Here is a 21,642-nt window from a genome sequence, read left to right on the forward strand (position 1 = left end):
AATTTCATCAAGTATCAAAAGTTAAAAACGTGCAAAGTTATGCTACATTAGGAAAGATTTTTGAATCAATTTATCAATTTTAGGAGCTAGTGAAGTAATATCAAAAGTCAATCAATTTAACAATTTTCAAAAGTGATTAATCATTTGTTTTACTCTTTTTATATATTTTTTTGTATTTTTATTTTTTTTTATAATAAAGTAATGCTGTAGGGGAAAAAATAAAAAGGGTCCATAAACTGTCGAATTGTCCAAGGTTGGCATTTCTTCTTTTATTGATAACAGCCGATCTTCTGGGTTTAAACAGTTAACATTTCTCTTCGATGCTATGTCTGCAGACATTAGATTCAGGTCCATATCCTTCAGCTGATATCAGCTGCGGTGAAAGTTGAGGTCAAGTTGTCTGCAGGTCAGAACTCTGCTGTTATTCAGGTGACGTCAGACGTATGGAGAAAGTGAGGAATCCAGGCGTCATATTTCTTGAAATTATTTGGCTCTTTGATTTATTACTCCACGTTGTTTCATACAACCGTAATCAAGCACTTCTCAAAGTCCTTCATGATGTTCACAACCACAACCTTGGCCCGGTCCAGTGGACCGAGTGGTTTGACGTAAATCCTGCAGCCTTTAACCCAAGTGTTCTCAATCTGCTTACGCTTCCTGAGAAGCCGTGCATGTTTTGAGATTGCAGCATTCCTTCTAGTCAGATAGTCGTTCAGATAAACAGCAGATCCTCTGAGATTTTTGCGTTGATTCATCAAAGCTAGCTTGTGTTTGTGATTCACAAACCTGATGAGGATCGCTGGTTTATCCGTCTCCTTTATCCTGGGGAGCAGGTGGCAGGTCTCGATGGTATTGAGATCCAGGGAAATTCCTTTAGATGTGAGAAATGAATGTATTTGCTGCACCAGAGACTCTGCACCGATCTCCGTATTAGCACTGCTAGCTACGCTAGCGCTAGCATTAGCAGTGCTAGCTCCAGCTGTATTCAGCTTCGCTCGAGGCTTGATTGGTACTCCAGTGAGAAGGACATTATTCATCCTTACTTGCTGTTCCACATCGTCCAGTCTTTTCTCCAGAATCTCGACCCGGTTTTCTCGCTGCTCGTTTTAAAGCCCGAAATCTTCGGAACTCTTCCATCATATCCCAAAGTGGCGTTACCTTAGCCGACACTTGATCCATAAACTTTTCAGCGTTTCTTGAATAATGTCAAGAGACTTTTTGAGGTCTTCGTATTGTTTTTTGGAGAAAAATCAACTTTTTAAGTAATTTGAAGATAGTTGTATTCGCAGAGAGGCACGCCACATGTCCTGTTGTGTAACCCAGAACCGGAACACTCCCAAATATGTGTTCAGATTAAAAACAAAACACTTTAGGGAGGGCAACAAATGTTTTGTAGAGCTTTTTTCTTCTGATACCATGGGCCTGTTTCAGAAAGGAGGTTAAGTGTAAACTCTGAGTGCGTTAACCCTGAAATCAGGGAAACCCTGGGTTTTCTGTTTCAGAATGGGAGGTTTGTTAAACCAGAGAAAGCAGAGTAAGTCAAACCCATTTCTGAAAGAGAGGTAACTTATACTCGGAGTCAGTGTCCATGGTTACTTATGCTGTGAACCTAACCTGGTCGGGAGCAGGTTTTATTCTCCAAACTCAAAGTTTCTGCCGGTCCCCTCCCCTTTTTAAAAACGAAGCGGTATGTTTCGCTTTAACCTTCATTGCCCACATTTCTGTCACACAGAGACGGTCTAAGTGACAAGAATGGCTTGTTCTTTTTTGGAGGACCCAGTAGACGAGGAGGCTGCATTAATTCGTAGAGAATTATATTTACCTCGTACGAGGATTTTGAGAAGACTCGATTTTTTGTCATTTCCCCATACGTTTTTGTTTGAGCGTTACCGTTTTTCGTTGCAGTCAATTACATATATACAATGAAAACAACATTAGATATGTATTGCTATGTAGATGTTTCATATGTCAAATATAGTCAACAAAGCCTACATCCATGACATGCTCAAATTTGACCTGATTGAATCATGTTTTTATACTTCATTTTTAGCTGCTGCCATGTTCTTTTAATTCCTGCAGGATTGCATCTACATAAAAATGAAATCAGGGACATTGAATTAGATTAATGTAACAATTACTTTTTGGAAACACAATTTGCTAGTACTGCTTACTTTCTTATTCCCATATAAACCTATACCACTTGATCAATACAAGGGTAGTGTTGCAGCGTGTGTGTGCTGAGCGGGGTGCGATCCACGAGAGAGAAGGGGAGGGGCGATTGCAGGTGCAGATGGGGGGGGGGGGGGTGAGCGTGGTATATATTGTGTGTTCGGAGGACGGAGCACTTAGTTAAATAAAGAGAAGGTGTCATTCCCAGAATAACTGTTTTGGAGTCATTCTTAATCCGCTCTGGAGGTTGAGGGTTTCGAACGGAAGTGAACCCCGAAGGAGAATTCCCTTCGGCCCTGAAGGAAATCTCCCCTGCGCTTCTGACCACGGTCGGAAAGACGAGAGAAAAGAAAGGAGAAGTTTTCGCGCAGCGAAAGGTTCAAAAGTACACAAAAGTTCACTTTTAAAAACACAATTGCATGTATTAATATTAAACTGACCAACGTTTGCAAGAGGGGAAGGTTAACAAAAAAGTCCTCTAAACATTACCGACGTTAAATGCATTTTCCCCCCAGATTGATTCTGTACACTATGCAGCATTTCATGCATTTACACCAGGAATGACACTTCAAAAGTACACCTAAATACCGCCATTTTTTATTTCACTTCTTACGCTGTTTAAAAAGTTATTACAGTCAATATTTCATAACAATGATTTAAATGCAAACTTTCGCATTAACTTGAGCAGCTATGTTTTCCCACGCTAACTGTCTCTGTTTTGCAGATGCAGCGGTGTTGCTTTTCTTCTGGAATATGTGCTCATATTCACTGTAACTCTGCAGCAGCACGTCAAGTTCAGCTGGAGAAAAATACGCAGACCTCTTTTTTTCACGGTTGCCATGGTGACTCGTGATATCTGCGCTCCATTGATAATGGCTTCTTATAGTCGCGGTGCGCACGCTCACCTCCGAATCAGTCCACTCTGAGTTGATTGACCTAACGTGGATCAGCTTCTCTGAAACAGAAAACTCAGAGTTGTTAATCTCCCGATTGACCAACTCAGAGTTTAAGTTCAACCTCAGAGTTGGTTGAACCCATATCTGTACTGAAAGGTCTGACAGTTTGTTTGCATTGAACGCTTTGCCCAATGTCTACATAGTTAATCATAAATTATACAAAACATTTGTATTTTCAAGCTAAAAAAATAAATCTGCATGAGTTTGGGTTTCTTTTAGTATGATTTCAGGTCAAATGCGTTAATACCATACAGCAAAATGACAACTAAAACACCCTGGTAAAGTCGTACTGAAAAAAAATGACCAACAGTTTTTAAGGTGAAAACATCAAACTCCAAAGGAGACAAAAACTTTGAATTCCACCTTAGACTCCTGAGAGTTAAATAAAGGTTCAGCACCAAAGGTACCTCTGTAAGTCATGCCTCACAGGCGGTGAGTTTACTCCTCCTGCTGGAACAACTACAGACTTTCTCAGACCAGGGGCCTGTTTCAGAAAGGAGGTTCAACCAACTCTGAGGTTGAACTTGAACTCTGAGTTGGTCAATCGGGAGATTAACAACTCTGAGTTTTCTGTTTCAGAGAAGCTGATCCACGTTAGGTCAATCAACTCTGAGTGGACTGATTCGGAGTTGAGCGTGCGCACCGCGTCTATAAGAAGCCATTATCAATGGAGCGCAGATATCACGAGTCACCATGGCAACCGTGAAAAAAAGAGGTCTGCGTATTTTTCTCCAGCTGAACTTGACGTGCTGCTGCAGAGTTACAGTGAATATGAGCATATATTCCAGAAGAAAAGCAACACCGCTGCATCTGCAAAACAGAGACAGTTAGCGTGGGACAACATAGCTGCTCAAGTTAATGCCTAAGTTTGCATTTAAATCATTGTAAACATGGCAGCAGCTAAAAATGAAGTATAAAAACATAATTCAATCAGGTCAAATTTGAGCATGTCATGGATGTAGGCTTTGTTGACAATATTTGACATATGAAACATCTACATAGCAATACATATCTAATGTTGTTTTCATTGTATATATGTAATTGACTGCAACGAAAAACGGTAACGCTCAAACAAAAACGTATGGGGAAATGACAAAAAATCGAGTCTTCTCAAAATCCTCGTACGAGGTAAATATAATTCTCTACGAATTAATGCAGCCTCCTCGTCTATTGGGTCCTCCAAGAAAGAACAAGCCATTCTTGTCACTTAGACCGTCTCTGTGTGACGGAAATGTGGGCAATGAAGGTTAAAGCGAAACATACCGCTTCGTCTTTAAAAAGGGGAGGGGACCGGCAGAAACCTTGAGTTTACAGAGTAAAACCTGCTCCCGACCAGGTTAGGTTCACAGCATAAGTAACCATAGACACTGACTCCGAGTATAAGTTACCTCTCTTTCAGAAACGGGTTTGACTTAATCTGCTTTCTCTGGTTTAACAAACCTCCCATTCTGAAACAGAAAACCCAGGGTTTCCCTGATTTCAGGGTTAACGCACTCAGAGTTTACACTTAACCTCTTTTCTGAAACAGGCCCCAGGTGGTTTGTGTAAAAACCACAGGCGGGGTATTAAATAGCTCTGAGATCAAAGTCCCACACAGCTAAACTGAAACTGAGCTGATAGCTGATCAGTGAGAATGATAAAAAAATCTCACCAAACCGACTTTGCGACTTAACAAAAAACGATCACTTGAGAAAAATATAGCAGTATTTTAGTTATGTTAAAATGCACGACTATAGAAAGCATTAGTCCCAGACTTTAGCGCTCTGAACGGTTTGCCAGATGGAAACGGTTCAAACTGTTCATCTGTTCTGATCGTCTCTTTTTAGATTGTTTGAAATGCTCAACTCCAACAATTCTAGGGAAAGATCTGGTCTTTCAGCAGCGGACAGACAAACAGTCAAGAGGAACTGAGCTCCTGCAGATGTTCACAGGATGGAGGGAGGCAGTTTGGGGTTTGTTTGTGTTTTTTACACCTTTATTGCAGAAAAGTCTTAACCAGCTGGTGATAGTCAGCAAACTCTTCTTTCTACCATCAAGACTGGATCTGCAATGATCTGAACCAGGAGATCCTTCAGGTCTGCTTTGGAAGGCTTTTTCCATGAGGTTTGTGTCCGAGCACCACTTGCTCTGATGGTCCACATCCATTAGGATTTTCAAAGTAAAAACAGGGAGCAAAGTGAAGAAGATGAGGGCTCAGCACACTGCCCTGTGGCGTATCTGTATTCGTGCTTTTTTAAAGTCTCCATGACAGACATGACATGAACCGGATCTTTTTACAGTTTGGCGTTGTTCTCATGTACTAACTGGAGCAAACTCGTATCAGCACATAAAAAAGTCCCAGTTCACCTGCAGCAGCTCTGTGTTGTCTGATCCTCCTGCCGGGCTCTCTGTCGTCTGGGAGCTCGACTGCTACAGTTACAATGAAATAAATAAACATTAAATACCAGGAATCACATTTCAAGACATTTAAACCTTCAAATTGAAGTAGATTACAGCTGGTGACAAAAACGGATGCAATGGTTTTTCTTCAGATCTGAACAAAAATGTCACTTTTCAAATCAGCAGAAATTATTTTATTTACTGGTTTATTTCATGACGTTTTTAGAATCCTCCTCATCCCAGCACACATACAAACACTCACTCACTCACACACTCACTCAATCTTCTAGATCTACTAACCAGGGTGGTGATTAGTGCGTCTCGCTCGGCGAGTTGCGTCTGCAGGACTGCGTGCTGCTTGCGGAGCTCGTCCAGCTCCTCTCTGAGCTGAGAGAGCTCCTCGGTCTGCAGTCCGTTCTGCTGGGAGCCGTCCCCCTGACTCGGACTCTCCTTACCTGAAGATGACAATACACATGATTACATACCAAAACACTCCAATCCTTCAGACATACCACACACCTGTTCTTAAAGCATCGATTAAATTCTGAGGTAAAACGAGTCTCATTTCTATAGAGGGCTGACGGGAACACCGTTTCTGTTTAAACAAACAGGAGAGTCAGATAGAAGCTGCTGATTCAGCACTATAGACCTGCTGTGGTTCGCAGACATGAAGATTTATCTCTCAAATCAAAATGTCTGCTCAAAATTGTCTCATTGAACTCTAAAAGGCTAAACAAGACTTTGATTTGGAGAATTTTCTTCCATCATCAGAAGCTGCTAAACCTTTTTTTGGGTCACAAGCCAAAGGCGCGGTTAAAACCCTGAACATGTCGCCGGTCTGTTGCAGGTACACAAACTCACACAAGCACACCTGGGGACATTTTAGAGTCATCAGTGAACCTATGAAGACGCTTTTTGGACTGTGGGAGGAAGCCACAAAACCCTCACATGCATGGGAGAACATGCCAACTCCACACAGAAAGAACCCGGCCAGGATTCAAACCTTCTCCTGTGAGGCGAGAGTGCTAACCACTACACCACCATTAAGGCAATTGGGAGAATTTACAGACTGAAAATATTATTTACCATCAAAGGAAATCAAGAAAATATTTTAAGATTACTGGCTGTTTTTTTTTTCAATCAGGCACAGTAACAAATATTATGTAATGTGATATGACTACACTACCCAGAATGCCTAGAAGGGCCAGGAAGCAGGTGATTGGTCACAGGAGTTGATGGCAAATTGTGTTGTTATTCATGTTTGTGTCTTAACTGCAATAAAAAGCTTCTGCTGCAACACGACAGACGGAACAAAGTTAAGCTTTGAAAACCAAGAAGTGACTTTCTTTTACATTTCTGGAAAACAGGAAAAAAAGGACTACAATAATCAGCAACGTTTCATACCAAAAGCCATCATCAAAAACTAAAAATCTGAAAAAGCTCAGGGAAAAGGGACTTTTTCTGTGGGACGTGTGACTCAAACCTTTCAAAGTGTAAATAAAAACCCTACAAATCCAGTCTTCAGCTACAGTGGAAGCTTTTCCCTCAAAGGCAGATAAGAGACAAGAAAATGAATTTCCTTTAATAACATAAGCTGCTCTTTAGCGTAAAAAGGATCAGACATGAATGTCTCCATCATTTATAAACCAACAAAAAGGTTATAGAAACTGTAAAAAGTGTCAGAGTGAGCTTTTGCGTGTTGGACGAGGACTGACCTAGTTTCAGCTTCAGGATGTTGTACTGGTCTTTGTGCTGCTGGATCTGGGATAGCTGCTGTGCGACAGTGGCCTGCATCTGCTCGTGCTGGGAGGACAGAGCTGCTACCTGCTCCTTCAGCTCCTGGATCTGAGCATCCTGAGTCACACAGTCCAAACTCTGATGTTATCTGGAGACTACAGCAAATCCCCGACTAATGGGCAACATTTTTAGAAGCCAAATTCGACAAACCTGTTCTCTGATCAGCTCCTTGTATCGAGTTACGATGTTGTCGTGCTGCTCCAACGTCTTCTTCACCTCTTCCTCCTTTTTGTCCTCCTCGCTGGACTTGTGAACCGCTTTGGTGATCACCCCTGTGATGAGCAGCGTTAGGTCAGCTGGGACTCAAACCATCACTTGCACATGAGGACGGCGGCCTCCCTGACCTTCCAGGTCTTTGACCAGCTTGGTGAACTCGTGGTCGAACAGCATCTGCTCCGGCGACGGGAAGACGGGCTGCGGCTTTAGGGCCGCCCGCGAATACAGTTCATGTTTGGTGATGAAGCCCAGCTTCTCCACAAAGTTCTCCTTTCCGATGCGCTTCTCAATCAGCTGCTTTAGCTTCTCCCTGAAGACGACGGGAAGAAAATCTGTGTTTTCATTCAAACATCGAGTCTAACAGAATGTTAAAGTGACTCAAAGACACGTACTTGGTGTAGTTTTCCAGTGAGTTATCGTTATGATAGATACAGATGCCGAGCAGCAGCGCACAAAGGCCCTGCACCAGCCTCTCGTCTTCTCCCAGGTTCTCAGAGATCTGAGCCGTCAGCTGCAGGACTCAGAGTCAAGGCTCATGCAGAGAAGCCAGTGGAGGACAGGGGCTCCCTCCACAGCAATAAACACATGGGTCCTCTTTACGCTCAGAGGTCGGATTTGATGTGAAGATGCATTTAAGCAGAAATGTAGACTCAGAGGTCAAAGGGGGGAGAAGGTAAAAAGGTTGTGATGAAGGATACAAAGGGAACGTTATCCTGGTTATGCAGGAAGTGCGTGACAGCAATGGGACAGTTGCTGATCCATGTGCACAGCAGCATGAGGAGGCCCACCCTGGTCTGGACTTTGCTGCCCTGCAGAAAACCAAACAGTGAGTCTGACGAGGAGCTTCTGACACGCGAGCAGAGGCATCAAAAGCATGTTAGACAGCTCACACAAAGAGACTTCAGACCCAAAGAACTAAACACAGGAGTGGAAGTTAGAAGGGTTAAAATCGATCGGGTTCAGAGTTCATCTAAACCTCAACCGAATCACAACCACAGAACACCCCAAAATGAACTCCACGGTTTTTTAAAGCGCTCAAGCACAAAACAACTAACAACTAACCCTAAAACAAGCAGAAAAAGGAAATATTTGAAAGAAATTAGCCTTAATAAGCATCTGAAGGCCAAACAAACAAACAAAAAATAATAAACACACCTATAAATAATAAATGTAAACAAATGTTTTGAAATCATCGTTATGGCAGTCAAATGATGCCAAGTGTTAGTATCCATTACAGCCAACACCAAACAGTTTGGATGTTTTAAAGAATAAAACAAAACCAAACATGCAAAAAAAAAAAACATTTCATATTCTGTTCTGGAAATGTTCAGGAGCAGAAGCAATACCAAAAGGTAGCTGCCTAAAATAGTAACGGCCAAAAGGTGTAATAATGGTGGTGTATTTGGCTGACTCTTCTGTAAGGGGAATTTGCCAAAATCCCATATTAGCATCCAATTTGCTGAAAATCCTGGCTCCAGCCAATTTGCCTAGTGTCTCTTCCACTGATGGCAGGATGTATTTTTCTCGACACACAGAAAGGTTGAGGTGTGTGAGATCAACACAAATACGCACCTTGTCTGTTTTCTTTTTGGGTACCACCACCATGCCAGAACACCAGTCTGTTGGCTCCTCTATTTTGGTTATCACACCTAAGTCTTCCATGCGGGACAGTTCCTGCTTCACTTTGTCCATGAGCGGCAATGGAACTCTCCGAGGTGTCTTTAATGAGAAGGGCTGAGCATCTGGTCTTAACTTGATGTTGTATGGCTGCTTCACTTCACCAAGACCGCTGCACAGCTTTGGGATAGCTGACTTTTAGTGTTTCGATGCTGAGAGTGTCTATTCGAGTAACTAACTCCAACTTGTGAATAGCAGGTCTCCCCAGCAATGCTGTGTGCAGGTGTTTCAGGATGTACACATCCTCTCTTGCTTCTTTAGCTCATTTCCTTAGTCTCATCTCTGTGAACCCGAGGACTTCCAACGGCTTTCTTCCAGGTCCAAACAGAGGCTTGGTTGGTTTTTGAAGAGTGGGTGGGCAACTGTCTCTGAAGATTTCTTTGAACACCTGAAGTGGCAATACTGTGACATCAGCTCCTGTGTCTATTTTGAATGACACACTTTTGTTGTTTATTATGTTTACCATCCACGACTCTCCGTTGCTGGTAACACTGCCAAGGAATAAGGCATTGACATCTTCCTCCACTTCACTCAAAGTCTTCCTATTTTTACACACTCTCATGTAATGTCCCTTTTTTCCACATGCATGACATACTGTTTCATTAGCTGGACACTCACGTTTTGGATGGGGTGATGAGCTGCCGCACTTATGACACTGTGCATTTGGTTTACTGTGTTGAGGCCTCCACGATTTGCTCTGTTTGACGACTGGATGTGATTTGGTTTTAAACTTTCTGCTGCTTTTGTGCACCCTGTCAACACATTTAGCATCTCCTTCCTGCTGCCCCCCGCACCGCTGTGACGTCATAACAATGCGACCCTGTAGTTCTTTAACAGAATTATGTTTAACCAATGGCATAACAATACACAAAAGCCATATCATATACAAGTGGCCGGGATGGGCTCCGGCAGACCCGTGACCCTGTGAGGGAAAAAACGGTTAAGAAAAATGAATGAATGAATTCTGTCTGTCTGGGTGTTCTTTTTAACACTTTTCTCAAGATTAGAAGAGGAGTTTTATTCAAAGGAACCCCATGGCTGTATTAAATTACTGCTGCAATAAAATGGGAAACCCAAAAAGGATTCTGAATAAAGAAAACTTTTGGGGAAAAAATGTTGGAGCTCTTACATCCTTTCATTCTGTAAACAGGTTGAGTAGTTGGTGTTAGAGGGACCTCTCGTGGCACAAAGAGGTATTGCAAATAAAGGCTTCCTGAAGGTGCGCTGCCTTCGGGGTTAAAAAACCCTCAATTCATAGATAATAAACTTGTGTTAGATAAGAAATCTCTGTGTATAACTTGGTGGTGGGGATTGGCTGAAGTTGTATGTTTTGACAAACATGTCTTGACTTCACCCAAAGGTTTCACTTTTACTAAAGAGTGGAGAGCTTCAAGGTGCTAAGCCTCCCTCAAAAAAGCTCTGCAAGTGTGAAGGTTCAACAGGAACATGTAGTGTTGACTTCTCATCAGTCGCCGCAGAATTTCAAAGCCTTGAAAGAAAAGAGAACCAACAAACCTTGCAGCTTGGTGATATTTTAAATTGAAAAGCCTGATTATAGATCAACCAGAAACTGGTGGCAATCCCACTTCATCTATGCTGGTTAACAACATAATGTTTGTATGTAGTCTTTTTTTCTTTCTTTATTTCATTAGTGGAAGGATAGAGATGTAGTTTATATTGACACTGCAGTTTTCTTCATGTCATTGCCAGCTGTATGTATGTACTTGAAAGACAAAAAAATACATGATCTCTTTGACAAAGGGAAACTTTGAGGAGCACCAAAAAAAGAAATCCTCCCAAAAACTGTAAAAATACATACATTCAAAAAACATATTATGAAGTGTTTTAATATTTATGTCACAGAAAGAACAGTTATTTTCAGGAAAACCAAAACGTATGTGTAGCAGTTCCTTGCATGGATAGACTGCATTCATTATTTTAAAATGGATTTCTTTGTATTTTGGGAAAATTGGATATTTAATAAACTGAGATCTTTACTTGCTTATTTCCTCTCTTGTGTAACGCCGTGATATAGAAAGATTTTTGTAAGATGTTGGAAACAATTATCTAACAAACAAAGATCGTATAAATGAGCTTCGAAGTTTTGAATTAAACGGTCGACCATCGAACAGCAGAGATAAAAGCAGAACTTGAACATTTTGAACCAAACTGGAGGACATTTTAATCAAAGTCTGAAGGATTGCTTTGATCACGTTGTTGTATTGTTTTCTATCATTTATTTTAAAGTTACTGGAAAGAGAATGATAATGTTTCCATTATCATCCATGTGGGAGTTTTATGTGGACTAAAGTTATGTTTGTATGTGAGTTTGCCGTACAGTAACACTTGCTGATGAGAAGTAGAAAGTTTAATAGGAAGTTTTTTCACATTTTAGATGGAACTCAGTGGCCCCTAGATGAGAGAAAATGTTTGAAGGAATATGAAAACAAATATTTCTTCCATTTTGCAGAAAAGACCTAAGCCAATTTATGTTAATCATACCATCCAAACTTTCAAAGTCTATGGCTTTAAGTCCACCTTCACTGTAATCCTGAATTATAGTTCCTTTTTTTGTAATAATTTTTATTTTTACAGATTAAGTTGAACTTGGCCTGGTTTATGGCTTTCTTTGCAGATTTAGGGAATTGGGAGTGAATATGCTGGATAAATGAATCTGGATAAACATTCTAATTTAGTGAGAAACACTCTGCCCAAAATAGAAATGTGACCACATGTTTAAATTGACATTACATTCCTCTAAAGTTTTCCATAAGTTCATTTCCTCCATTATTTGACTATCTTTGGTAATATGAACACCAAGATATTTCACAACAGTCCTAACAGCTGTGTTATGAAGAACTGACTGATCAGAATAGTGAACTGGCAACAATTCATATTTGCTGAGATTTAGTTTTAACCAGATGCTTTAGAGAAGAAATCCACAGTCTGAATGATCTCCAGTATTTAATGACTGTCCTTCATGAATGTGGCCGTGTCGTCTGCCAGCTGAGTGATGGCTAACTGTTCTCCCGGGACATTGAGTTTACAGAAACCAGAGCTTTTTTATAAGTATTGATAACATTTTCAACCGTGTCAAAGGCTTTAAAGAAATTTAAAAATAAAATGAAGCCATCATCTTCAATTTATTGATTATAGTCAATCAAATCAAGAACTATTATTGTGAATTGAACGTCCTTTTAAAAACCCTGATTGTGTGTCTGCGATGATCTGATTCAGTCCTGTTTTTAATCTAGATGCATAAATGTTGGTTAGAATTTTATAATCACTGTTGAGGAGGGATATTGATCTCAAATGATCAATTAGTCTGGCGTCTTTCCCAGGTTTAGGAATCAGGGTACTGACACCCTGCTTCATGGTAGTTGGAAGGATGTTCAACTCAACTTATGACCAACAAAAACTGCTCTTTCAAGTGTTCCCAAAAATGTCTGTAAAGGTTCATGATAAGCCCATCAGATCCTGGAGATTTATCTACAGCTAAACTTCTCATGGCTTTTTCTGCTTCTTCCATAGTGATTTCTGCTTCACACACTTGTTTAAAATTTTCATCCACTTTAGGAGCCAAACCCTTGATGTGGTTGAAGAAGCGATCAGCATCCTGAAATGAATAAGAAGAAGAGTACAACCCACTGTAAAACTGGAAAATATCTCTCTTCATGTTTTCCATATTTGTACTTTCTCTGCCATTAATTAGCAATCTGATAACAGCATTTTTCCCTTGTCGCCTTTTTTCCAGTCTACAAAAGTAAGCTGAACTTTTCTCTCCCTCTTCAACCCATTTAGCTATGGATCTAATAAAAGCACCTTTGGCTTTAGAGATGTTCATATTATCCAGAGAGGTTTACAGGAATGCAACTCTCTGTTTCTCACCTTCACTCAAGAGATTTACAACAAATAGAGTTCATATCTCTGATCATTTCCATTTCTTTTTGTTTACCATCTCTGCTCAATCTTTTTCTATGAGTTTTTGAAATCTGTCTTGCTTTGAATTTGAAAAATTCCCATTTCTCCCTCTGAGTGGTGAACTGTCAGTCGTTAGTTATCCTTTGGATTTCATTTATAATCGCCTGAGAATAAAATTCCTCCTCTAATAGACTAGCGTTGAACTTCCAGTAACCTTCGCTTTTAGGATTATTGCGAGATTGAATAATGAGCTTGATCATAGAATGGTCTGTTAATGGTGCAGCTGAAGTTTTAGCTATTGATGTAAAATTCTGTTGATTTTCATGTCAACCAAAAATCCAACCTAGATTTAGCAGATCCGTCTGGTTTAAACCAGGGGAACGCTTGAACATCAGGATTATCACGGCGCCAGACATCAGAAACATTGAAATCTCTACATAAATGAAGAAAAGGATTATAATGATGGTTTTGAAATGCTGAAGGAAATCTGTCAAGGTATTCATCTTCCACCATATTGAAATCACCTCCAATGATGAGATTACTGTTAGGATATCTTTGGTTAAGTTCCTTAACAGAGCTTGTAAAGTCTGAAAACGTGATTTTGTTTGTGCTGCAGAGTTATTTACACTTCCCAGAATAACAAATTTATCATCTTTCTGCCGTTAGAATGATAGCCTGTTAATATAGATTGTGTGTGTGTGTGTGTATATTTATGTATGTATGTATGTATGTATTTATACACATTTGGGTGTAATTAGTTCGGTACGGCTGTTTAACAAATCTGATATGAACTACTATTTATGAACTATTATTTTATTGTTATTTATTGTCTGTGTTTTGCTGTCGGACACCTGAATTTCTCCCTTGGGAGATTAATAAAGTTTTTTTCTATCTATTTTTGTTTTATTTTTCAGTACAAAAAAGGCAGTAAAAAATTACTTGCAAAATGCATTTATTGGTTTTATATAAAAATAAATAAAACTGACTTATTCAGGTGATCTGCTTCATAAAATAAGAAAACCTATTAGCTGCCAGAAATCAAAAACTTAACACTGGCCTGAAAAAAAATTAATGTGGCATTCGCTATCTTTGTGTAACAATGTCGACACGCAGCATTCGACTTATCCAATTCTCTTTTCCCTTCATTGATGATGACAACAAATCCAAAGAGCGTAAGGAGATGGGGGGCTGGGGGGAACCTCATGTCTGCCCTAGGCATGCTGATTCTGTGGACATACGCACTGTCACCTCCGTCACCTAACAGCAGTTGAACATGAACTGAAATGACCTTTCTGACCGTGGAAGGCGGATCTTCCTTCAGGTTTCACTTCCCTGTTCGAACCCTCAGTTTTTTACCGTTCGAACGGGGAAGAGGGTAAAATTTCAAATAATTTAGTTGAAAATTATTACTGAAAACCAACTTAACTTTTATTACATCTTTTAGAAAAAAACAGCTGAAACTTCCAGTTTTTTCTGCCACAATTATCACAAAAATGCAAGTGAGATTGTGGAGGGACATTAGATCAATACAGACCATAGAGTTTCTCCTTTTTAAATTTTTGGATGCTGGTGTGTCACGGGATTTTTGTCAAGGATAAAGGGTGCCTTGGCTCAAAAAAGGATGAAAAACACTGAGCTAGAGGAGAAACGCCCACTTGGGAAGCCTGGCTGAAGGTGGTGGAGCAATGTTCCCATGCATGCACTGCAGCAGTAACTCCAAGATGACGGTGCTCTCCTCCCATGAGGAGCCACGTGGTCTCCTCTGGCGATATAACTCATTGTGTTAGGGTGTAGCCTTTATTCTCCTTTTCATTCACACACCCTTGTCACCTTACGTCATGAACCTGTCATCCAAACACCAATGCGGAAGTAAAGACTGTCACATACGCCCCCTCCTCCAGATGAAACGTCCCGTTCTGACAAAAAACAATAAAGAGGAAGGAAAGTAGTCTAAGTAGTCCTGCAAAAACAGGCCCACACCATAATTCCTCCTCCACCAAAATTTCTCACTGGGATTTGTTGCACAGGTGGAGTCCTATGACAGTTCCACTCTGGAATACACAGAGCTCCTGAGAGCGGCCCATTCTTTCACAGATGTTTGTAAAAACAGTCTGCATGCCAAAGTGTTTGATTTTATGCACCTGTGGCCGGACAAAGTGATTAGAGAACTGATTCTGATCATTTGGATGGCTGAGCCAATACTTTTGGTAATAAAGTGTAGGCACTAATGGAAAAAGAGGATAAGCCTAAAACAAATGTCCTTTAACATTTAATTCAACTTTATTTCAACTTTATTTATATAGCGCTTTTCATGCTTCATAGCATCTCAAAGTGCTTCCCAAAGAAAGAATAAAACTAATAAGATGATAATATTATATATATATATTTATATATATATATATATATATATATATATATATATAAATATATGTGTATATATATATATATAAATATATGTGTATATATATATATATATATATATATATATATATATTATATTGGTTAAAATAATAAACAAAGTAAAAAGAATGTAATAATAATAAAAATAAATGCAAATAATAATAAAATAAATGAATTTTATTATTCATGCAAATAAGCATTTAATCACCAACATTTATAGCTTAATGTAAAACAGGAGATCAGAATCAGCAAAACACAAAGATTTTAAAATACAATAAAGATATCTGTCACTTGAAACAAAGTCACACTCAGCGGTTTTTCTGTCGACTTCCTGGTTAACTCAAGCAGTAAACCAAACTTAAACGTCGCTTCGGATCATTTCTTCTGAAAACGGTTTGTAGTGGTCGACCTCTGATTGGAGAGCCTCAGGTTCAGTTCCCGGTCTGCCATCCCATCTGTCGAAGTTCCCTTGGGCAAGGCACATGGTGGTTTTAGGTCGGCGTCAGTGTTCGGCAGCCCCATTGACGGTTTTCTTCTGACTTTCAGTGAGCTGTTTCAGCTGGTGAAAGATGTCACTCAGCTTTGTGTCGTCTCTGCTGTAGTTAGACCGTGACTCTCTCCTTCCAGGTGGAAGATGAAGACGACCTCGACACCAAGGACCAGACGTCAGATGATGATGACGAGGAGGAGGATGAAGATGATTAATAACAAAGAATGGAGGGAGAAAAGACTTTGCAGAAACGCATCAGAAGAAACTCAACACTAGACATGGAAGCAGTTTCTTTCCCAGCTGCCGCGCTGTCTTCATTTTCGTTTGTCTTGGCGCATTACATGCACTTGTTTTTTCTGTTAAAGTTTGCCAACAGTTCCACTTTCTGTGCCGTTTAGCAATTTCAGTGCCTTCATCTCATCGACTTTATTCATTATGTTTTTTGTTCATTATAAAATCAAGTAAATGAGCAGAAGTGTTCATTTTAACACAGAAGGGTCGTCATGATGCCCAATTTATGAGCCCAGATTAGAAAAGTGACGGATGCGCCGGTGAGGATTACCTGCGCCACGCCACGCCTCTGCATCCTGGATTGCTCCGCCCTCGTTGTCGGGGTGACGTCGGCATTCCAAGCATAGAGTTGCGTTCCCCCTTCACAGCTCAGGCCAGCCGCTCTGCAACATGCTGCAAACATCCACCAGTCAGAGAAATGGATTCTTTTTGCAGCGTTCTTGTTCAGTACTGGTATCCAGCTTCTGTATGATATTGTGTAACTTATCAATCTACGAGCCACCTTGAAAGGAATAAAATAATCTAAATGTGGGCCGTATGGAGGATTATTTGTTTATTAAATTTTAATAAATCCAAAGTGAGACTTATATTGACTGTATCTTGATTTAAGATTATCAAAGCAGTTCATACATCTAATAGAACATCTTATGTTTGTTTTTTCTCTCCATTTTTTATTTGTATTTCAAAGGATTACTTAAAAAATGTCTAATACATCATTCATGTTTTATAATGGTATTTTTCCATCTGATTTGATTAATTTAGTAAAACATTTTTGTCTAAATTAACCCCCAGCCCCAGTCTTCTTTTAATGGGTTATGTATAAAACAAATAATATTTTATTGGTTTAATGTATAGTTCTTACTTGAAGCACCTACATGAGTTTGTAGATGAATACAAAGGGGGCCCAGTAATAGGTTTTGAGAAACGCCATTAAAAGACTTTTGTTCTAGCTATGATGCTTCTGAAGAGCCTTTCTTGAATCTGACTACCGGTATATTCAAGAATATATTAATCTACTAAGGTCAGGCCTGATAAACAGTATTTTATTTTTAAAACAAGTTCAAATAAATGTCTTCCTCCAGGGGAAACCTCTACTGCAGCTTATCTATGAAGATTCATTTATGTAGGACGGTTCCATAGCAAAAACGTTTTAATTTTCTTCTCTTCTGCAGTGTTTAAAAAAAGAAGTCCAGGGTCGTCGGACTTCTTTCATAACTTCCAGTGTGGACAGGTGTGTCTAGAAGCGCTCTGACTATCAAGCAAAGTAAAACATCTTTAATTTGATCACAATTGTTGCATAACAAACAGCAAGAACTTAAAAAAGGCAAAGTAATGCTAAACTAGAAAGCTGGATTTAATTAAAAATAAAATAGTTGTTTTTGGTACCCTTGTGCTATCACTTTACCATCGGGAGTGGGCCTCTAGACCCACTGGACAGTGCTCTGAACCTTTTTTCTTCAATGATTTGTGATCTTCACTGGTGTCCATGAATTACATGAAATCTTTCCACCTTTATCCACCTTTGTCATGGTAGGGAGAACAGGTCAATGTAAGGGTGGGGTCATCTAAGATAGCACAAGGGTTAAAACAAATCTTCCTGTTACTAATGACTTTTATCACTAGAGGGCAACAAATTCCAAATTAGTTTTCCGTAATAATTTTCAACTAAACTATTTGAAATGTTACCCGGGATTTGTAATCCTTCAGATACAGTTACAAAGCAGTCATATCCGTGCAGATGGTATGTTCCGAATAAACGGCACGCGGGTATTTTGTCAGTTATATATAAAATACCAACGGCTGAAAAAACGATTCAGAGTCAGACTGACATCCCAGGCATACAGTTGGTGAGCTATATTTTTCTGTTTCATTGATTACAATTTTTTGTGTGTGTAAACTATGCTTAGATTGTTAGATGGAAAATAGAAAGAGTTAAGATTTATGGTTCCCAAATAGTAACTTCTATCAAGCGGATTTGTTAACAGCCGTGGCCTGTACCGAACCGCATGGAACCGAACTCTGAATCCAACCAAATTATTGAGAATTTTAGCTTATTGTTACACCCCTAATAAATATAGATAGTGTAGCGACCCGGGGGTTAGCGCTGCCTTCAGCCCCAAAGGCTCATGGGAAGTGGGGAGCTTAAAGGCCTGTTCACACCGGGACGAATTTCGCCGGCGATTTTCGCCGACGTTTAACGCCTCGTGACTAAACAAAGGGCACCAACGAGAGTGTGCACACCGACGCGAAAAAACGCCAGGCGTTAAAGCGTCAAAAAAAAAAAACGCCTCGGGTTCGTTTTTTTTTTTCGACGCATCGCGTCGAAATCTACTCGACCAATGAGAATGGCGCTTTTGCTCACGTGTCTGGAGCTTCTGAAGTTACAGTAAAACACAACTTGGGGGCGCTCAAACACAAAACTGCCTTGCTGAGCACACATACCAGCGAAGAAGATAGACGCCAAGTAGCGTCTACACACAGCCGCGAAGCAATAATGACGGACATTCTAAAATATCCCCGAACCAAGCACCAGTTGGAGCTACTGGTGCTTGAAATATTCATGTTTTCTTTGTTTGATTCTGACAAGCGTGTAAATACTTGCTCTCTTCTTCTGAGTGAAAAGCGACTTTCAGAAGCGTAAAGTAGCGCAGCGCCACCTTGTGTACAGGAGTATTTCTGTTTTACATTAAGCGCCATCTAATGTCAGCGAATGAAATTGCATGTTCACTCCACTCATCGTCAGCGAAAATCGCCTGGGTGTGAACACAAAAAACGTGGCGAAAAACTCTGGCGAATAACGCCTGGCGAATATTCGTCCCGGTGTGTACGGGCCTTAAGGGTGAAACCTTGAGTCAGAGGGCTGGAAGCTGAAGTGACCGTCCATGCTGTTTGGGATGTATGTGTGCTGGAATAAACAGGCTTGTTGCCTAAAAGCTAACATTGTCTCTCCTCCAGTTTATTCTGCTTGAGACTGTCCGGGGTCGTGCGGTGTATGGGGCACGGACAGCTCTCCAACGAAGCCATCCAAATGATCAGTTGGCTTTCGCTACCCGACTAAAGTGACGGTCCGGCCGGATCATTACAATAGATATAATTTTGCTGGATGTGACATCCATAGTTACAATTAATAACGACAATGCTAACAATATATTTGTTTTCTTTTCAAACTAACGGACGCAAATCACAGAAGAGAACCCCGTCAAGGTGAGACATTTGTCTTGATATTACAATTTGTTGTGTGTGGAAACAAACTATAGTTAGATACATTGTTTGTTAGATAAATATGCTTTCAGTGTTTTTTTTCTTTGCCCATTGTACAATAAAATGTAAGCTAACCACTCAGCTTGTAGGTACTTCAACGTTAACCGTTTCATGCATTTTTGCAGAATAACAGAAAGAAATGGAACATCAAAATCCCCCCCACCACCCCCACCCCCCCAGGAAGATAACCCCCCACCCCCTCCAAGGAACCCTCAACCTGCCCCCAACCCTGTCCCCAGGCCCCTAGTCTGGCACTCCGCCATACTTCGGGCGAGGCGCGACCAAAGAATCGCGTGGGAAAATCAGGTGAGTTGAAAGTGTTTGCTCAAAAACATGTCATCTTTCTCACATACGACACACCTCATTTCTCCACGATTTTTTTTCAAAGAAGTACAATTTATAGTTACAAATACTCTTTTGAAATTGATTTCAAATGAAAACAGACACATTTTAGCCTTTTTAGAGTTTTCATCATTAAACTTTTCCCCTCTATTACACTGACCTATGTAGAAATGCTTTGTGTAGGCCCAACGTTTAAAATTTCACGTCATTTTCTTATTTAAACAATTTTATACACGCAGATTGAAGTTTTTCCTTGTGAAGTCAAATATTGTTTTTTATTCTGTCGTCAGGTTCTTCTGAGGAGGCTGCTCCCATTGGCGCGGAACGAGGAGGAGAGGCGCCGCCTCCTGAGAATTTACGGTTCCAACTAAAATTGTAAGTTTGACTCCTGCTTGTTGTGTGAACAGATGAGTCGGTGATGTTATTTTTCAATCAAATGTGCATTAAAAAAAAAGAAATCTAAAAACAAAACAAAAACAAAATAGAAAATAATTAAATAATGATTCAAAGAAAAGATTGACCTACAGTTTTTGTTCTCTTTTATGATATTATTAGCTCATTTAAAGAAATCAACATTTTATTTAAGTCAAAAAACGATAGATTTTCTTGTTTCTACTGGATACTTCAAGCCTGAAACCAACTTAAGGTTTTTGCCAAATACTCATACAATTTATTAATAAACGCATGAGAAAACCATCACCAGTAATTATTACACATTTGAAAAAAATAGAAAAACTAGGCTTTACAAATCAACGAATTCCTATTATTTACTCAAAAACACACATTTTTGTCTCATTTTTAAAAAACAAATTTGCATGTGGACGTTTCAGTAATAATTAGAAATGTATATTTCTGATTTGAACACCTTTTTAATTGAGTTTATGTACAAATAGAAACATTTTTCATTTTTTTGAATAGAAACATTTGTCATTTTTTGCTTAAAAAAGTTATGTTAGATCTAGGGCTGTGACGATAACCGCATCAATGCGGTGATGAGGTCATCAAAATGAGGTCCATTTTAACTGTCAAATTAGACATTTCTAAATAAATTATGCTACACATTTACCAGAGAACGTCTTGAAAATGAAATGTCAAATACCATTTTAATTTTAATTAAGTGACAGAATAAGCTGTGTTGAGGAAAGAAATGAAAAAGCATTTTGAAATATTGCTTTTTCATTTTATTTTTGAGTCAAAAAATGCAGCTTCATTTTGAAAATTAAAAAGCATTTCTGGTTTTGACTTTGCTTTTTATATATGCTACATAATCGCTTCCATAGTTTCTATATGGGAAACCTTTTATCACTCTTCTTCTCTCCTCGTCGCACCCGCCTGCGCGCGCCCGCGGCTGTCACTGTCTCAGAAGCACGCGGCACGTGCGCTGTTTCAGAAACACACATGTCCTCATTCTACATAAGTTTGTGTCTTGCGAGGAAATACGACAAATTTGCTGCGTTCTAATTATTCATTTCCATTGTATTCATTTCCATTACAAGCTGCGTGCATTCTTGAGTGCGCGACACGGCCGCCCGCCGGAGGATTTTGTGTTGGGGGGTATTACTGCTTACTGCTTACTGCTTGTTGCTTAAAAGCTAACATTGTCTCTCCTCCTGTTTATTCTGCTTGAGACTGTCCGGGGTCGTGCGGTGTATGGGGCACGGACAGCTCTCCAACGAAGCTATCCAAATGAGCAGTTGGCTTTCGCTACCCCACTAAAGTGACGGTCCGGCCGGATCATTACAA

The 21,642-nt window shown here is 39.9% G+C and overlaps 1 long non-coding RNA gene across 1 annotated transcript; it reads right to left on the reverse strand.

The window, feature by feature from the left end:
• Positions 1-15,677: 15,677 nt before the first annotated feature.
• On the reverse strand, positions 15,678-19,362 carry LOC144990286 (uncharacterized). The gene is made up of 3 exons (XR_013654287.1): positions 19,129-19,362; positions 16,568-18,437; positions 15,678-16,135 (listed from the first exon to the last, which is right to left on the reverse strand). It is a non-coding gene; the product is annotated as an uncharacterized LOC144990286 (long non-coding RNA).
• Between the last annotated feature and the right edge of the window lie 2,280 nt (positions 19,363-21,642).

This window comes from Oryzias latipes (assembly GCF_053564925.1).
Source record: "Oryzias latipes strain Hd-rR chromosome 1 unlocalized genomic scaffold, Olatipes_Hd-rR_3.1 chr1_Y".
Classification (NCBI taxonomy): Eukaryota; Metazoa; Chordata; class Actinopteri; order Beloniformes; family Adrianichthyidae; genus Oryzias; species Oryzias latipes.